The sequence below is a fragment of the Lathamus discolor genome, chromosome 3 (assembly GCF_037157495.1).
Source record: "Lathamus discolor isolate bLatDis1 chromosome 3, bLatDis1.hap1, whole genome shotgun sequence".
Taxonomy (NCBI): domain Eukaryota; kingdom Metazoa; phylum Chordata; class Aves; order Psittaciformes; family Psittacidae; genus Lathamus; species Lathamus discolor.
Genome location: NC_088886.1, coordinates 130,728,098 through 130,744,855, shown reverse-complemented (window position 1 = coordinate 130,744,855; position 16,758 = coordinate 130,728,098). Strand labels below are relative to the sequence as shown.

The 16,758-nt window shown below is 48.1% G+C and overlaps 1 long non-coding RNA gene across 1 annotated transcript in view; it reads right to left on the bottom strand.

Annotated features, from left to right (window-relative positions):
• Positions 1-16,758, bottom strand: part of LOC136011240 (uncharacterized) — a 46,138-nt gene that overhangs the window by 14,301 nt on the left and 15,079 nt on the right. The window contains exons 4-5 of the long non-coding RNA XR_010611304.1: positions 15,475-15,548; positions 13,199-13,386 (exon numbers count right to left, since the gene is read on the bottom strand). This is a non-coding gene — a long non-coding RNA (uncharacterized LOC136011240). The remainder of the gene's footprint in view (positions 1-13,198; positions 13,387-15,474; positions 15,549-16,758) is intronic.

The window sequence follows — 16,758 nt, the reverse complement described above, 5'->3', positions numbered from 1 at the left end:
TTACCCTTAATAAGAGTCTCTCTCTCTCCTCTGCCTGACTGCCCATTGCCAGCTTTCAGGGGCTCCAGCTCGGCTCCCCATCTTCCCAACAGTAAGTGGAGCCCTGGACCAGCCCAGCAGCTGCCAAAGTAGCAAGAGGAAAGGGAAAGAAACAACCCTCTCCCCTGTCAAAGCAGCAGGAGCAGCTGCCAGTGTTAACTGCCTCTGCTCATGCCAACTTTGACCTGGGAGAGTTACAGCTTATGCTGGCACAAAAATACCTCAGGATGTGACTGAGCATGTGAGCACCAGCCATGCCATGGCTGGGATCCTTTGCTCCTCTGCACCTCCAAAACTAGTGGCAAATATCACAGCCCCTTAATCCATGTTTAAAACAAACCTCTCACACTCTACATTCAACTCAGCAGCACCATGTCAGAGGGGGCATGATGGCCAGGGAATGTGACTGACCCTGAGGTTCAAGCCAGAGCGCTTGCAAAGGAGCACCCTTCTGTGCAAAACCTGTCTGCCAGCAGCTGGTTTCCAGGTAATGCATTAAGGGTCAGCGTAGCCTGATGGGGTCTGGGTATATTTTATCTCCTCCTCAAAACACCACTGCCAGCCCTGGCAGGGAGGCAAGAGGCATGCACTAGGGAATGCCTGCTTTGAGTACTCTGTGAGAGCACATGGAGGGATCGGCTGTGCTCCAAAGAGTTTGCAGGCTAACCGTCCAAGATGCACCCGGGTGTGGGAGAGATGCAGTGGAGAGCACTGGATTGACAGGGCTGGGAATACAACCTGCATTTTCTGCATTAAGGGGCCTGTCATCAGACCATGGGGGAATGCTGCTTTGCAGAGGGAAGCACAACACCTGCTCAAAAGACACAAATATTCAAAGTAAAGAGCAATCCCTTGGCATCTCACAAAGACACCTCCTGTGTGCTCCCAGGGAATCCAGGGTATGCAAAGAGGACATGCATATTCCATCCACTTTTCCATGTCTGTCCACCAAATACAGTCACTTCATCTTTACTCGTTCTCATAGCAGGAATGGGACCCAGACCTCAGCCATTAGCCACTAACAACGTGCTTAACCTCAAAAAGATATTATCTTCAACTATCTGAAGTTGGACACCACAAATTGCTGGGCATCTTTTGGAATCTGGGGTCATAGTAAATTTTGCTGCAAAGTAAGCATCGGATGCCTGGGACGTAGCAAGGCAGCGTTCTTTGATGGGTGTAGGGCAATGAGTAGAGCATTAGAAGTATTCATACAGCAACTTACTTTCAGACTGCCCAAAGGCCTCTAAAATAGATTTCACCTCTCATTCACTAAACGATCATCTAGATTATTAGGCCTGGCTTCGTGTTATTGTATTGGGATCTGAAAGATGGGTGCACTGATTTCGTCTTGGGCATGGACTTCTAGAACTTCAGAGGGCTGATTAGCAGAATATGACAATCAGCTGCAAATGGCTGAAAAGCCACTACCTGGAATTACAAATCAATCACTGTACACTTCCTGATGCAAATCCTGCCTATCATCCCAGAACGTTCATAAAATCCCCAACACCTCCTATTATAAGTGTGGGATTCCTTTACAGGCCATGTGCTCTAACATCTTGTCATTTTTACCCTTTTTACTGTATAAAAACAGTGTTTCTCTGTTGTTGCCAAAGCTCTAATACCAGCAGATTCAGTAAGTGCTCCGAAGCCTCTACCACTAATGTTAACCTTATCACCACGGCTCCCCTTGCAGATGGCCAAGGCCACTTGTGTTACTGGGCTTGGGATTGGGTGTTTTCCTTACCTGCTGCCAGTCTTCACCTCTTTCATGGAGACATGGACATCAACTGAGAGATATTTCTCCTTTCACTTTTTCATTTCACTTTTTTCTGAGGAAACTTCACATCTGAGCTGACTGGAACATTTACAGCAGCTGGTATTGCTCAAAGTGAGAAGAAAAAAAAACACCTAGAAAAATATTCTAGAAAACTGGGTGCCTTTTCTTTTGAGACATTCTGGAAAACCTTCTTATGATTGGTTCAGAGTGATATTTAATTTTAATTCTATTTTGATGCTGATAGACACTGCTTACAGAGCTCAGTCACCAAAGCAAGCATCCTTTTTCACCTTGAAGAAGACAGTTAAGCAAAAGGGACGTTGTGGGTTTCCCCCCAGTCTCCAGCCAGCCTCTTGATTTGCAAAAACGGTTTCAGCAGAACCAAAACCAGATTATGGCCATGTATATGTGTCTTTGAAACTGCCTCCAACTAGAAAGTCTGCTATTCACCCAGCTCTGGTACACGTATAACTTTGACTGCAGTGATTTTATCACTACAGTCTTGGGGTGCCTCCATAATTTACCAGTCAGTTTCCCTGCACGAAAGCACTTTCCCTCCTGGGAGAAAAATGCAAAATGAAGAGAGGCAAAAAGATATCCAGAGATGGGATCTACTCACAAGGCGAGTGCTCAGTATGGTCTGAGGTCTGTGTCAGCAAAACGGACTTACTCCTGTCACAGCCCCCAGGGTACCCGGCCGTGTTTGATCCCAGGTCCTGTCATACCAGGCTGAAGAAAGGGACAACTGTGATGGGCCTGTATCACCAATGGCTCTGTATGTCCTTCACAGAGTCTTTAATTTGTGGATGCAAGTCTTCTATAGGTACCTAATAGGTCTTGCCATAAACACAGATGGGTTTTTACCATGTAACCTCAGCCATCAGAGCCTGGCATTTCAGGCACTGCTCCTAGTATCACTCTCACTACTTCACAGTGCTTCCCTGGCAGATCTATGGGGTGTCCTGACAGTGGGTCCAGCTCACACACCGTTTCAAACAACTTGCTTCAGTGAGAGCTTTCTTGCCTTCCAAGCCGCTTTTCCTGCCCACCGAGCACGCCTGGGCCTGGAAGAGCAGCTTTTTGGCTTTCCCTGCTCCTTCCACCCTGCCTGGCTCCCCTTTGGAGCTGGCTCGGCAGCCGCGCTGTGCCTTGGCGTGGAGCAGGAGGTAGCAGAGTCACGGCACCGACGCGACTTGGCAGGCACTCCTAATGACACTGCATCCACATGAAAGCCAAACGCAGCCCTTGGAGAGCTGAGGGCTCCTCTGCAAAGGAGACCTGAGCCCTTTAAGGAAGAGAGAGGAGCAGAAATCAATTGTCTGCTCGTCTTCCTCCCCAGGCCCCCCTCTCCCCCTCCTCCATCACCACCACCACCACACATGCACCCTATTCACCCTGCTGGAAGGTGACATTTGCTATTAACCTTATATTGGGCCATTTTGTAAATCAATGTCACTTACATTTAATAACAAGTGTAATCAAAGGAATTATGCAAATTTAATTTGATGCTTCTTGAATTATGCAAATCTGCACCACATATAATGGCTTCTGACATGTGCCCAGTTGGAGAACGTTCCATTACCTCCTCTCTTATTACCCCTATTATTATTTTTATTTTTTTATCCTGTGTTGGGGGGGAGGGAGAAGGGAGGGAGCAGTGGTTAGGCTTGGAGACAGGGGGGACAAGTGAGTGCAGAAGAGGGAAAGAAGAGGGGTGGTGGAGAAAAGCGCTCCTTTGCCTGCATTTTGAGTAGAAAAGCCTCCTGAAGGCATTTCTGTTATTGTTATTGCAGAGCAAGGAGAGCGGGATGGGAGGGGGGGGGGAACGGGGATGGGGGGAATCATTTCCCATGAATGGCTTTGCAGGCAGTAATACTATAAGCCTCTGATTCTAAATTACTGCCCTTCCAGTCCTATCTCCAGCATGATATTACTCTCCTTGGCCTCTTCTTCCTGAATTACTAGGAGAGCTGGGGGAGGGTGAGGGAAGAGTGGAGTAGGACCCACAGAGTGGAAAATGCAGAATAAATGCATGATAAGGCCTTTCGGGTTTTTTCTCCATGGCTACCCCAGGAACCCAGACATCCTTATTCCTCCCACCAGGGCCCCAGGGGAATAGCTGTCTTTTCCCCTTGGCTTTCCCACCATTTACTTGTATCCTAGCATGTGACCTATCAGGGAAAAACAGCCACAGTTATGCCAGTTTGCAGTATCTTCTCAGAAACCTGGGGCATCTACAGCCAGTAGCACCCCAAGTTAAGTGTTCGACACTGTCCCACATGACAACCTTGTCTCTAAATTGGAGAGACATCAATTTGATAGATGAACCACTCAGTGGATAAAGAACTGGCTGGATGGCCGCACACAAAGAGTTGTGGTCAATGACTCAATGTCCAGCTGGAGACCAGTAACAAGTGGTGTCCTTCAGGGATCGGTGTTGGGACCAGTCTTGTTCAACATCTTTGTCGCTGACATGGACAGTGGGATTGAATGTGCCCTCAGCAAATTTGCCGATGACACCAAGCTGTGTGGTTCACTTAATACGCTGCAAGGAAGTAATGCCATCCAGAGGGACCCTGGCACACTTATGAGGTGGGCTGACACCAACCTTGTGAAGTTCAACCACAAGTGCAAGGTCCTACAGCTGGGTCGAAGCAACCCCAGGCACAGCTACAGGTTGGGCAGAGAAGAGACTCAGAGCGGCCCTGCAGAGAAGGACTTGGGGGTGCTGGTCAATGAGAAAATGAACATGAGCCGGCAGTGTGCGCTCGCAGCCCAGAAAGCCAACTGTATCCTGGGCTGCATCAAAAGGAGCGTGACCAACAGGTCGAAGGAGGTGATCCTGCCCCTCTACTCTGCTCTTGTGAGACCTCACCTGGAGTATTGTGTGCAGTTCTGGTGTCCTCAACATAAAAAGGACATGGAACTGCTGGAACAAGTCCAGAGGAGGGCCACGAGGATGATCAGGGGACTGGAGCACCTCCCGTATGAAGACAGGCTGAGAAAGTTGGGGCTGTTCAGCCTGGAGAAGAGAAGGCTGCGTGGAGACCTCATAGCAGCCTTCCAGTATCTGAAGGGGGTGGGTACAGGGATGCTGGGGAGGGCCTCTTCATTAGGGACTGTAGTGATAGGACAAGGGGTAACGGGTTGAAACTTAAACAGGGGAAGTTTAGATTGGATATAAGGAAGAAGTTCTTTACTGTGAGGGTGGTGAGGCACTGGAATGGGTTGCCCAGGGAAGCTGTGAATGCTCCACCCCTGGCGGTGTTCAGGGCCAGGTTGGACAGAGCCTTGGGTGGCATGGTTTAGTGTGAGGTGTCCCTGCCCATGGCAGGGGGGCTGGACCTTGATGATCTTAAGGTCCTTTCCAACCCTAACTATTCTATGATTCTACAATTCTATGTTCCTCCCTTTGCAAGGACTTCAGTGCTGCAGCACCAGAAGTTGGTTTGTACCAGCCTTTTTCTCTATAGTTTTTGCTTGTCAAAGATGGCAAGAGGATTTGATGATCAAAGAATGCACGTGAAAGACAGTGCAATAATGGTAGTAGAACATCTGACGATGGACATTTTCCTGTGCTGGACCACTCACAGCAATTTGTGAGTGGCTCTTGTCTTGGTGTCTTCACACTTATGCAAAGCAGATAAAGAAATTGATCTGTCTTTTGGAAGGAAGAGAAGAAAGAGAAGACAAAATGCACTTTTAAAAGTCTGCATGCTCCTCTAATGTGAAGAGATACACACTGTGAGGACACAGTACCAACATGGCTCCATCACTTCTATAAAGAAAAGATAATATCAGAAGTCTCCCCACTCTAGATTTGAGAAGTGAAAGGCAGGGGAGGATTTCTACACTTACCAATTCCCACTTGCCATGTTTCCTTCCAAACTCATCCAGAAAAACTGATACTTTTTCCTCTTCGTCCTGAGTATTTCTGCTTTATTACATAGTCCCACAAAACTGCAGACTTTTTCTCTAATGGCAGATGATTTCTGGAAACATACTCTGCATTTAGCTTTTTAAACATAATAGTCCTGAAACCATCCAGATTAACTTCTTCCTACTTATCAATAGTTCAAACTTTTTAAAGCTGAAGAAAAATTTTTGTTTTAATGGAAGGATTGTTTTATCTGTTATCAAAAATATACTCTCATAGAAATTTTGGTGAGAGGAAGCTGTCCCTTCTCTGTCCAAACTGAAACTCATTTGAAGTTCATTGTGGAAAATGCCATGTTTCATTCAGTCCTTGATAATATGGCTTCCAACAATGATGGGGTGAAATGGATGTGCTTACCCCACATCAGGGCTAATATCTGCTGGGCTTGGAAAAAAAACATGTAACTCACTTAGGGGATGGTGCTGACATTACCTTTCAAGCCCAGATGGTAGTTGGCAGCACAATCAGCAGCTCTCCAATTCCATCAGTATTCCATCACCGCCATCACTTCTTTGTAGAGCCCCTGTGGAAAACAAGGGTGGATCTTCTTCTCAAGAGCTGTGGCTGCAGGTAGAAATCCTGCTGGGAGGCCTCAATACAGCATCTTCTCTGGCCCTTGTCCAGGGAACCTGGCCCTGTGCTTTCCAGCCCCCAGGGCTGCAGTGCCTGGAGGGAGGGTGTCAGCAGGAACATCAATAACAGCATCTGGCACTCGCTCAGCTCTACCTGAGGTTGTTGATTCACTGCCCAGTGACTGTTTTTGTCATTAGGAGGCTGAACAAAAGAATGAAGCTCATTTCGGAGTCAGATACATCAATAACCTCTGAAGTCTTCCTCAGCACAAGGCTTTTGGACTGCACACAGGACAAAGAACTTGCCTTGCTTTGCCATGCCTTGCTTTGCCTTGCCTTGCCAGCAGATGAACCCATGGCTCCCCTGGACATGGGGATGGTCAGGACCCATCACTGTCCCCTGGTGCCAGGCGCTTCACAAGCAGATCAACAAGAGGGTGCCCATCATAAAGTGCTGCAGTACCACTGCTGTGGGTGCCCACCTCACACAGCCTTCAGCCCCAAAGGTACTACTGAGGAAGCAGGTTAATGAGTGCATGGAGCTAAACTTGTCCCTGGTGTTAAGCCTGCTGAGGTCAATGGAGGTACCAAACAACCCGTAGGGTCCTATTCCCGAATTCAGGAGGCGTGTAGCAGATGGAACTGCCTCTCCTGCAGAGAGAGCTCAGCACACAACATGCTGTTTCATAGCTGGTGTTTCTGGGCTCATCTCTCCACGGAACTTTTCAGGAGGATGTCTCTGAACAACTCCAAGTGTGAATATTCCAGGATAAAAGTGTCTATGTTGCAGTCTGTTTGGAATAGCTGTCCAAAAGAGCCTTGTGAGGCTAGAAAATGTCATGTACATTACAGCTGCCAGCAGCACCAGCCACAGAGCTAAAGCATGGTACAATGTGGGCTCACTGCTGTCCATGTGTTCCTCAGCTCCAGCTTCAGCTGGAGGACACCAGGTACAACAGAGGAGCCAGAGGAGCCTAAAAGTGAAAACCTTTTCATCAGGCAACCTGTTTCCTGGAGCTGAGGTCCTAACGTTGTAGGTTGACTCAGAAATGAGCAATGCAAAGTCCCCAAGTCTAGGCTGAAAGACCTTTGCCCCATTGCAGGGAGAGGGAATTTGCTTGAGCTTGAGCCCTGGAGGGGGCATGCTGGGCTTCCCCAAGGTAAATAAATAAATTGGGGAAGTGCCTCTGAATGCCATAATTGACACAAGGGCTCTAAAAGGGACTGCTCCCAGTGGGAGGCCACACTGCTTGAAGTTTCCTTGTTCTCCCCTTCCCTGGAAATCACAGGTCATCACTTGCTGCTGCCTCCTCCCCACTAAAACTGTAACCAGCAAAGAGCCATAAAAACACTGAGGCACAGAAAGGCTGGGAATCTGATCTGAAGAGAGAGGACACACCGACAAGATGACCACAAAAGATCCTGGGAAGCAGCCTGGAGGGAGTAGGCTGGGGCAGTGAAAGAGAAGAGCTGGAGGAACATGGTGGAGGCTTCAGAGGCAGCAGGAACAGGAGTGAAGAAAGGCCCTGCACATCTAGCAGCTGTGTGGAGAGGAGTTTCCCAGGAAGATTTCATGACATGTGCCAAGGCCTTGCCGCCACACTCGCAGAAGGGACTTGCTCATTCTCTAGCATCCTTGATACTTAACTCAGTGCCCAGAGCAAACATTCATTTGCTGACCAGAGCAACCAGCATGGTCTCTTTCATTGAAATAAACTCTTAAATAAGAACTGAAGAGCAAATGATATTATGGACAGCCCTACTTCTGACCAGGGTCCCAGCTCTCACACTGCTGCCTCTGCTTGGCCAGGGCATAGGGTGTCCTACCTGCTCTGTGCCTCAGTTTCCCCACAACAGGACAGACACCCCATCCTTTTTGAAGCTCATTTCCTCACAGCACCTTGAAAGTCTTGGCAGATCCTACTGGCATGAAACCTCATGTTTCAGGGGTCAGGGAAAAGTCCTGACACATGCATTAATGACAGCAAGAATATCTAACATCTGTTAGGTGGAAGAAATCAGTGAGGCCCCATGGAGAACTCTCTAACTGCTTTCTGTAAGGTCCACTTACCACAGGCCCCTGGCAAAAGTCAGCATCACCCTTTCACATCCCAGGCCAGCCTCCTCTGCTTCAAGCAATGGTCCCACATCTTTGCTGCCTGCATTCAGACCCAGGGATGTTGAATGGTTTCAGGCCATTGCTCTGAGGGTCTATTCCCAGCAGTGTCATGGGAGTCACCCATCAGAGTGCTACTCTTAGCCCAGTAGAGCAAACTCACAGCAGTGTTGTCCTGCCAGCATCAATGAAGCCTTACAGAAGGTGAATCCTGCTTGCTCAGCCTCTCTCCACCACCCGATCCCGCATGCAGAGAACATGGAAATGTTTTTTTTTTCTCTTTCTCCTTTTCATTCCGGCCATTTTTCATTTCTTCCATTCCTGTTTTCTGAGCACATGGGTGTAGCTCTGCTTGTAGAAATCCCACAGAGTTATTCCTGCTTCATCCCAGGGCAGCTCAGCAGAGATGGTGATCCTCTGATTTCTCCCCTTACACCCTCTCTAAGAAGCTAGTTCTTGGCACTGCAGGGAGAGGGATTATTTGATCTTTATTAATTTATTGAAGGGAAGGAAGAGGGTAGAAATTGCAATGAAAGGGACAGCCAGCAAGATGGCAAGGAAGAGAGGTTAAAAATGAAGTCATCATCTAATTGGCCTGCAGTGAATTATTCACATGTATAATCTTTTTTAAAGAAAAAAAATTCAGCACAAGGCAATGCAAGTAAATGCTGTTCATGTTTAAAAGTCATTTCCATAAGTAAGTGCAATTTCTCTACTGTTTGCCCCTGTTTAATGAAGTGAAATCTTGTTTGCATTCCTCCCAATTTCCCAACGAAAGGCGCCCAAGCGTTTGCACCAAAATTACTCGGCCCAAATTAAAACCCTCCAACACTTAAAAAAAAAAGAGGAAAGGGGGGAAAAATCAGACTTATTTTTAAAATGCCTTAAGTGCATCCCAGCATCCTAATTTATTTTTAGACACTTGTTATTAAGAGTAGTAGTAAGTTTCCCCTTTTCTCTCGCTCTCTCTCTTATTTAAATGAACTTAATGGCAATAGATGCAAATGTCTGGAAGAGGAAAATAGTTAACATTTATTTATTCTTACTGTTGTCTCTTCCCTGGCTGGTGTCATTAGAACAGTTCGTTGCATCCCATTCGCTCCCATTAGCTCTGCTATCAGAGCCACCCAGCACGACTCCAGCACGGCTCGAAGTGCTTTCTGCGGCCCACATAGGGACTACATCATCATCTCTGAGGCACTGGCTTAATGACAAGAAAAAAAATCGGAATATATTGCACAGCGATCTGGGGAAACAACAACAAAACCCACTGCCACCGTCACTGCCACCCGATGCTGTTTCCCCTTGACCAGGGACACACACCCCGGCTTCAGCCGGGCAGGCAGACAGACAGACAGACCAGCTGCGGAGCTGGGGCAAACGTGCCTTCACAATTTATTGAGCTGGGCAATGTACAGAGAAATATGCCAGTGGGGACCCGAAGTGCTTGGAAACGTGCTCAGGAGGACCCAGCGAGACTGGAATGGGTTCAAACAGCTGCTCAGTGCCAGCAAAGCCATCTCCCCCAACATGGGGCTGCCAGCCGGTCAGCTCCTGGCTCCCCAGCATGGGCACGAGCTGCCAGCCAGGGCTGGTGGTGGGGTGAGGAGCTTGCACCCCCTAACTGATGAACGTCACTTTCCTCCAGTGCCCCTGCAGGAACATTCCCTAAAGCAAACCAGACCAGGTCACTTGTGTGAGCAGCCATGTATCTCAGGGATGTGTGGCCCAAGCTGCCAGCTCCAGCTGATAGCACAAGTCACCCTGCAAGGTACATCATGCCAGCCCACCAGACACCGCTGCAGAGATAAGGGGCTTAGTTCTAATCCCCCCACCCAGGGAATGGTGGCCAAGAGCTAGAGCTGGCAGGCAGCAGCCCAAAGAGGCAGGTGCCCCAATGCCCAGGAGAAGTGGCCAAAACCCACCACCCCCCAAGCACTGGAGTCCTCTCCAGCCCCCTGGAACTGGACGTGGACCTGGCCCACACCACAGGGGCAATATCCCTTTGCAAGCAAGTGGGGCACAACAGGTTGCCTACCCAGAGTGACTGCAAGTTTTGGGGTCTTCTGAGCCCTCCGCCCCACAGGTAGCACATAGGCAAGAGTGGCAGCAAGCACGAGAGAGAGAGACCAGGGCTCAGTGACAGCACCGGCTGACAAAGCAGCATTTGGGAGGGAGGACATCAGCATCTGCAGCGCTGACACATAAAAGAGAGGCGGCAGCTATTGCAGGCGGGGATGGAGCCATGAGAAGAGCCCTCCCCCCTCCATAAAGTTGACATTGTCTCCCGTGATAACTTTTCTGCTGAGGTAGGAGACACTTTACTGCAGAGTTGCACACAGCAAGTAGCTGCCCTCCCCCCACCCCTTCCCATCCTCTCCCTCTCTCTCTCCAGCATCATTTACATCCTTAATTAGCTGTAATTCTGCAGTGCTCATTAGGGAAGGACTGGAAAATATCAAGGAGCCCACAAGCAGGGGGCTTCAGGGGGGAGGGATGAAGAGGGGGATGCGGGTTTCAGGCTGAGAGGGGATGCCCAAGGCTGGATTGTGGAGCCAGGAGCAACTTGCTTAATTTGGGTGGGATGATTACACTAATTTGGGAGCACTGATCCAGTGATGGGGTTAAAGAGGCCACACTGTCCCACCTAGAAAGGCAGAGGACGTGTACAGAGTAAGAGCATCTCACCAAAAGGACTTGTTCTTACCTCCTTGCTCACAGGTGATACCTCTCTGCTGGGTCATTCAGTGCCCCACACTCTCAAAGTCAGCAGTCAGGCACTGAAGGAGGGCAACCTTCCCTGTCAATGCAGACAGCTACACAAACCAGCCTTCTCCTCCAGCCTCATGAGGAATTATCCAGCAAAGAGGTTTCTCTGGAAAATTGCAGCTGACTGGGCTAAAGCACTTCTGCCAGGTGTGCCACTGTGCTGCAACCTTTTGGTTGGAGGAAGAAAGACCCAAAAGTGACCCAGAAGAAAATCTGAATGAGATGCTTTTAAAGTTAGATATTCTCTTGATTTAAAACAAGGAGGGGATGAGCTTTTTTAATATTACTTCAATGACCTAAAATAACAAAAAAGCAAGAAATTAGGACTTGAAACTATAGGCAAACTTTACATTCCAGGTTGCTGAATGAAATATGTCCTTCAACCCTAAATGGACAGACATTGTAAAGTTTTATTGTTGGTCCAGATATTTGATATAACTACTTTGGGGACCACCAGAAGACCTGGGCAGTTCTAATATGGACTCATTCAGGAGTATACAAACACAGAGAAGGTTAAGTCCTCCCTTTTCACAATCTCAAGGTACAAGAACCACTAAGGAGGTACTATTGCCTCCTTGCCCTAGCTGGAGTCCAGAGAACAGGTAAATTAAGTAAATGAGGCAAGGCTATCTTGCAAATCTGTGGCAGAGCCAGGCAGTGACCCCAGATTTCCTACTGTCTCTTTGAACCGCTAGTTACAAGCCATCCTCCCTTATGCTGTAGCACATGGACCTTCGTATGCCCACTTGCACTTGCAATTCTGGGCACACACGTGGCTATTTTTTAATTCACTGCCTAGCTGTACCTTTGCTCAAGGTTAGGTGTGCATGTAAAAGTCTACCTGGGAATTCAGTGGAGTCAATGAGGATGGTCTTTGCAAGTCCATCCTCCTACTTTTCACTTGCTGGCAGTGACATGATCCAACAGGTTGAGCTGTGACAGCGTGCCCCCCCCAGGACTCAAAATTATCACCAGTACATATGGGATTATTTACAAATATGGGAGCATGTACACAAACGCGCGCTTGCACTTTGGAGTATCTTCCTTTTTTATTAACATCTTCAAATTCCTGTTAGTGTTTGGATGAAACTTGCCGTAACAGAGAATCAAAATAAGCAAGTGTGCCAGAACAAGAGAAAACCCCAGCGAAGTATGTTTTTATAGAAGTCTCTAGAACCTTTGCAAAACAGCATTGCAGTGATTCGTATCATTGGCGCTGAGGTTTAACACAGGATAACTCCATTTGCACTTACCAAGGACAACGTATTTACATCATTCAAGGAAAGAGAATACTGGCCATCATTCTGTATTAATATCTGGCTTTTCTTGTAGTGTCTGATATGTAGATTTCTAAGGTCTTTACAAAGGAGATAAAATTTCCAGGTCCACTCTACATGAAATTCAGGTTGCAAAGAAGTAGCAGTTGGCCAGATACTGCCATGATCTAGTTGCTGTGCTTTAAAGAGTATTTTCTCTACACTTCCAAGGAACCATTTAGTCAAGGATTTAAATGACAAATTGACAATGACAAACCTTCAGAATGGATTTTGTTCATTAACACTCTAATCTTTGGGACACAAGAAGAAGGTCGGGGGGGAAAAAATGCTAGGTCCACATGCCTGTTAGACATGTTCAGCTGGTACAAGGAAAGATCCCCCATTGTTGCCCAGCTGTAGAAGACAGGGATGCCAGCTAGCTTAGACCTCTGTGCAACCTTAGCTCTGCCCACATGATGTGGGTGACTGGCAGGATTCTGCAGAGGGTAAATACCTGCTCCTAGACATCCACAGAGGAGGGTGCAGATGTGGAAAGAGCTGCTTGTGGTTCTTGCATAGCTCACAACTACGAAGGCCAGCTGCTGGGCAGCGGCTCATCCTTGCATGAAGCTGTCTGCACTTTCCTGCTCACAGCAGTCAGTGATTTCCTTCAAAATGGCTCAAAAGTGTCTTTTGTAAATTGCTCGTTAGTGGGTTCTTTCATACCTGGAGTATCAATAAACGGTGTCATTCCCACAGCCTACTTGCCATCATTATATTTCTTTTTCTGCACTTCATCCTTCTGCTTGAAGCCTAGAGGAACAGCAGGCGCTTGCCTTTTGCTTTTCAGCCACAGTCAGAAATCCTGGGCTCAGACCAAATGAGTCTGGGTTGAAGTGAGGCTAAGCAGACACCTAGAAGAGCAGGTAAAGTATGAATTACAGGTATTCAAATAAGAGCCACCTTTCCCACAGTTTGGTTTCAAGGCTGGCTGTACAAAGGATGAACCCAAGGCATAAAGTTGAGTTCCACACAACTGTCAGAATCAGCAGCAAATTTCCACCAGTGGTGGATGGCCATATATGAGCAAATGGAGACGACTCAGGAGGAACATACTGATATGCAGAGAAGCAAGCTCTTTTGTGTATGTATGTGGGTGGGCACATGGGAGTTAAATTACATACATATATGCACATTTGTATTTTCATGGGTGTGTTGGGGTGTGCCTGATGCTGCACATCAATGTGTGCAGATGCCAGCAGCGGAAGGGGTACCCCCCAGGCTGCACACTAGCTGAAGTGTGGGTGAGAGTTTGTGGACTGCTACTGAATAGCTTGAGGCATCAGCTGTAAGGGCTTATTTCCAGTACAGAGCATTTTCTCCCACTAAGAGGCAATGAAACCATGCCGGCAAACCTCCCTCAGGTACCACACAGGAAATGTAACACCAAGGAAACATTTGGGAAGATTTCTGGTCACTGAGACTGTGGTAACTTGGGGAGAAAGCCTAGGCCGTGAAAAGAGACTGCTCATGTAAGTTGCAGAGGTATTTGGCTGACTGAACAGCCTTACACTTTGCAAGTATTCTTTCATTTCAGCCACATATTCTCTGTCTCCCTCACTCTTTCACAGGGGCTTGGAGGAGACACAGATCTGCTCCACACTAGCTTTCCTGGCATTACTGCCTGTGGTGACTCCTGCTGGGAGAAGCCGAAAGGAGAAAAGCTTGGAACTGGCCCACCCTGCATCCCCACACAGCTTCACACCAGGCTGCCTGCAGGGCTACAGCAGCCAGGATCCTGCCAGCCTCCACCGGCCCCACTGTCCCCTCCTCACCCCTGCCCCAGCACCACAGCCAGCTCAGAGCTCCCTCTACCCTTCACCCAGGCACGGTCTCCTGATGGGACTTTGCTTGCTGGCTGTGGCCCAGGTCCAGGCCCAGCTTTAGAGCATCTCCTTCAGAAATTAGTCCTCTCTCAGCAGTCAAAGCCAAGCCTAACATTGCCTCCTGCTGAACCTCCTGGCATGGCCAGCACCTCACTCGTTGGGCATCCTGATCTTTCCCACGGAGACTCGGGCAGTCAGAGGGAGGGAGATTGCTAGCAAGGAAAAGCAGCAGATGAAAAGTAAGCTCACACTACATAAATCCTGAAATGATTTTTATAAGGACACAACATTGTAACAACTTGCCAAGAACAACACCAGAATTATTTCAAGGTTTCCCATTTGTTTGTAAAGTGAATATTAAAAGTGCAGGCAGCAGTCTCCCGGTGTTCCCCTGGGAACTGTTGGTGTCCGTAGTAACGAGGTCATTCCTTTTTTATTAGGAGAAGGGTTTCTGTAAAGTTAAATGTGCTGACAGCCTCTTGCCTTTGATGTTGGGTTTCACCTCAGTCCCTCCTGCAGATATTGCTGCTCCTCCCTCGCAAAGACACATCCCTGACAAACAATCTCCCCTCTGTCTTCCCTACTTGTTTGTTTAGACGCATGATAGGCAGCTCTGTTAAAGGGCAGCACATGAATGTGGGCTGGTGTTCCAGTGGACGGGAGAGATGTGAGAGATTTGGTTGCTGTAATTAAGTCAGTCTTCATTCCCTCAAACTGCCGGGGCTTAGTACCCTTCATTTTATTGACCAGACAGATAATTACAGTGACAACAGTCACAAACCCCCCAGTCACAGTTGCCCTAAAATTGCTGTGGTGCCATGTTCAGATGAACATGGGACCTGCAGAGCCCTTGCCACAAAGCCCAGCCTGGAAGGGGAGGTGGGGAAGAGCACCCCAGCTCCATGCCTGCTCCCCCACGGCTCTCCTTACTCTGCAGCTACAGGGACAAGTCCTCCTTCCCCAGCAGAGTGGAAAGGCCCTTCCACAGGAGGACACACAGGAATCTCTGCTGCTGCATTGTCTTAGTTATCACAGCTCCTGCCCAAGCACCCTCCCTGTCCGGTGACCTGGCCATCCCTGTGCAGTTACCTCCAAGCACCCGTGTACTGTGCCTACCTGATCATGGCCAACAAGGATGTTAAAATATAGAGGAGCTGCGATCACTCCACAGCACACAGTAACCGTCTGACCTGCAGAAAAGAAGAGGGATCTGGTGAGGATGCCACTGAATTAGGGCTTGGGAGAGTCCGTTCTGAGCTCTACCAGAGTTTTCCAAAGATCTTGGGCAAATTAACTAAACAGCCTCCACAGTAAAAGCACAGGGTGGCCCCCAGAGCCTCACTCATCAGCTGCTCAGAGCCACGACCCCTGTGTGCTCTGTATGTGCATACACCACATCCGACACAAGGGAACCCAGGTCCCAGCAGGCACATCAGCACAGCACTGTAACACAAAGAAACTAACATTTGGTTTTTGTTTGAACATTAAACAGGCAACAATGCCCACAAAGTGCATTGTGTGTAGCCACTCCTTAAGAGTAGCAAAATATAAATAACACTTTCATGCTTCAAAGTGAAGTGCACATTGTGTGCACCCAAATAATAAGAAATAATGTGAGTATCCTTGTTCATCATGGACATAGTAGGAAGAAATCAACTTCTTCCCTGGGAACGGGTACTTAGAAATGATTTATTCACTCTTGGGAAATGAATGCAAAAACCAAAGAGACACTGTTGTGCACTGAGGTGGACCAGAAATTTGTCTGCCCATATTTAACCACAGGATCAAGAACTGTAATCGGGTGGCTGGTGATGGCACCAAAAACATTTCAGCTCTGGGATCCACGTTCAAAACCAGCCATGAGTCAGTGATAAAGAAAAGCTGCAACCTTGACTCCTACTGCTGTTCAGTGGCTGACATCAAGCAGGCTGCTACAATTCAGATTCATTTACGGACTACAGACATGTGCATCAGCAGACCACCAGAAGAGGACCTCCCTGCTGGAGTCATGGAGATCTACATACTTCTAGAAAATACAGCCTAGCAAGCCTGGGTCTTATTTCTGGATCAGCTGAGCCTGCTTGTTCCTCTGCTTGTACTGAGCTCTTTGTAAAATAGGCAGCTATCTGAGGGAGGTGGGTGAGTATGATCCTAACAGTGAAGCCACAACCAGGTAGTCTAGAGTAAGTGCTTCAGATTCTTGGTGGCTAAAGGTTCCAGATCAACAACCAGGAAATACAAATAATTTTGGCCATGGCACTGTGCTTGAGACTCATTCTTCCATGATCTCACCTTGTGCCAGTGCTCTCTTGCTAGGCACAGCACTGACCTCCTCCAACTCAGCACAACCCGTTGGTTCCCAGACACAGCACCCGTGAAACAGGAGACAACCTTCCCATG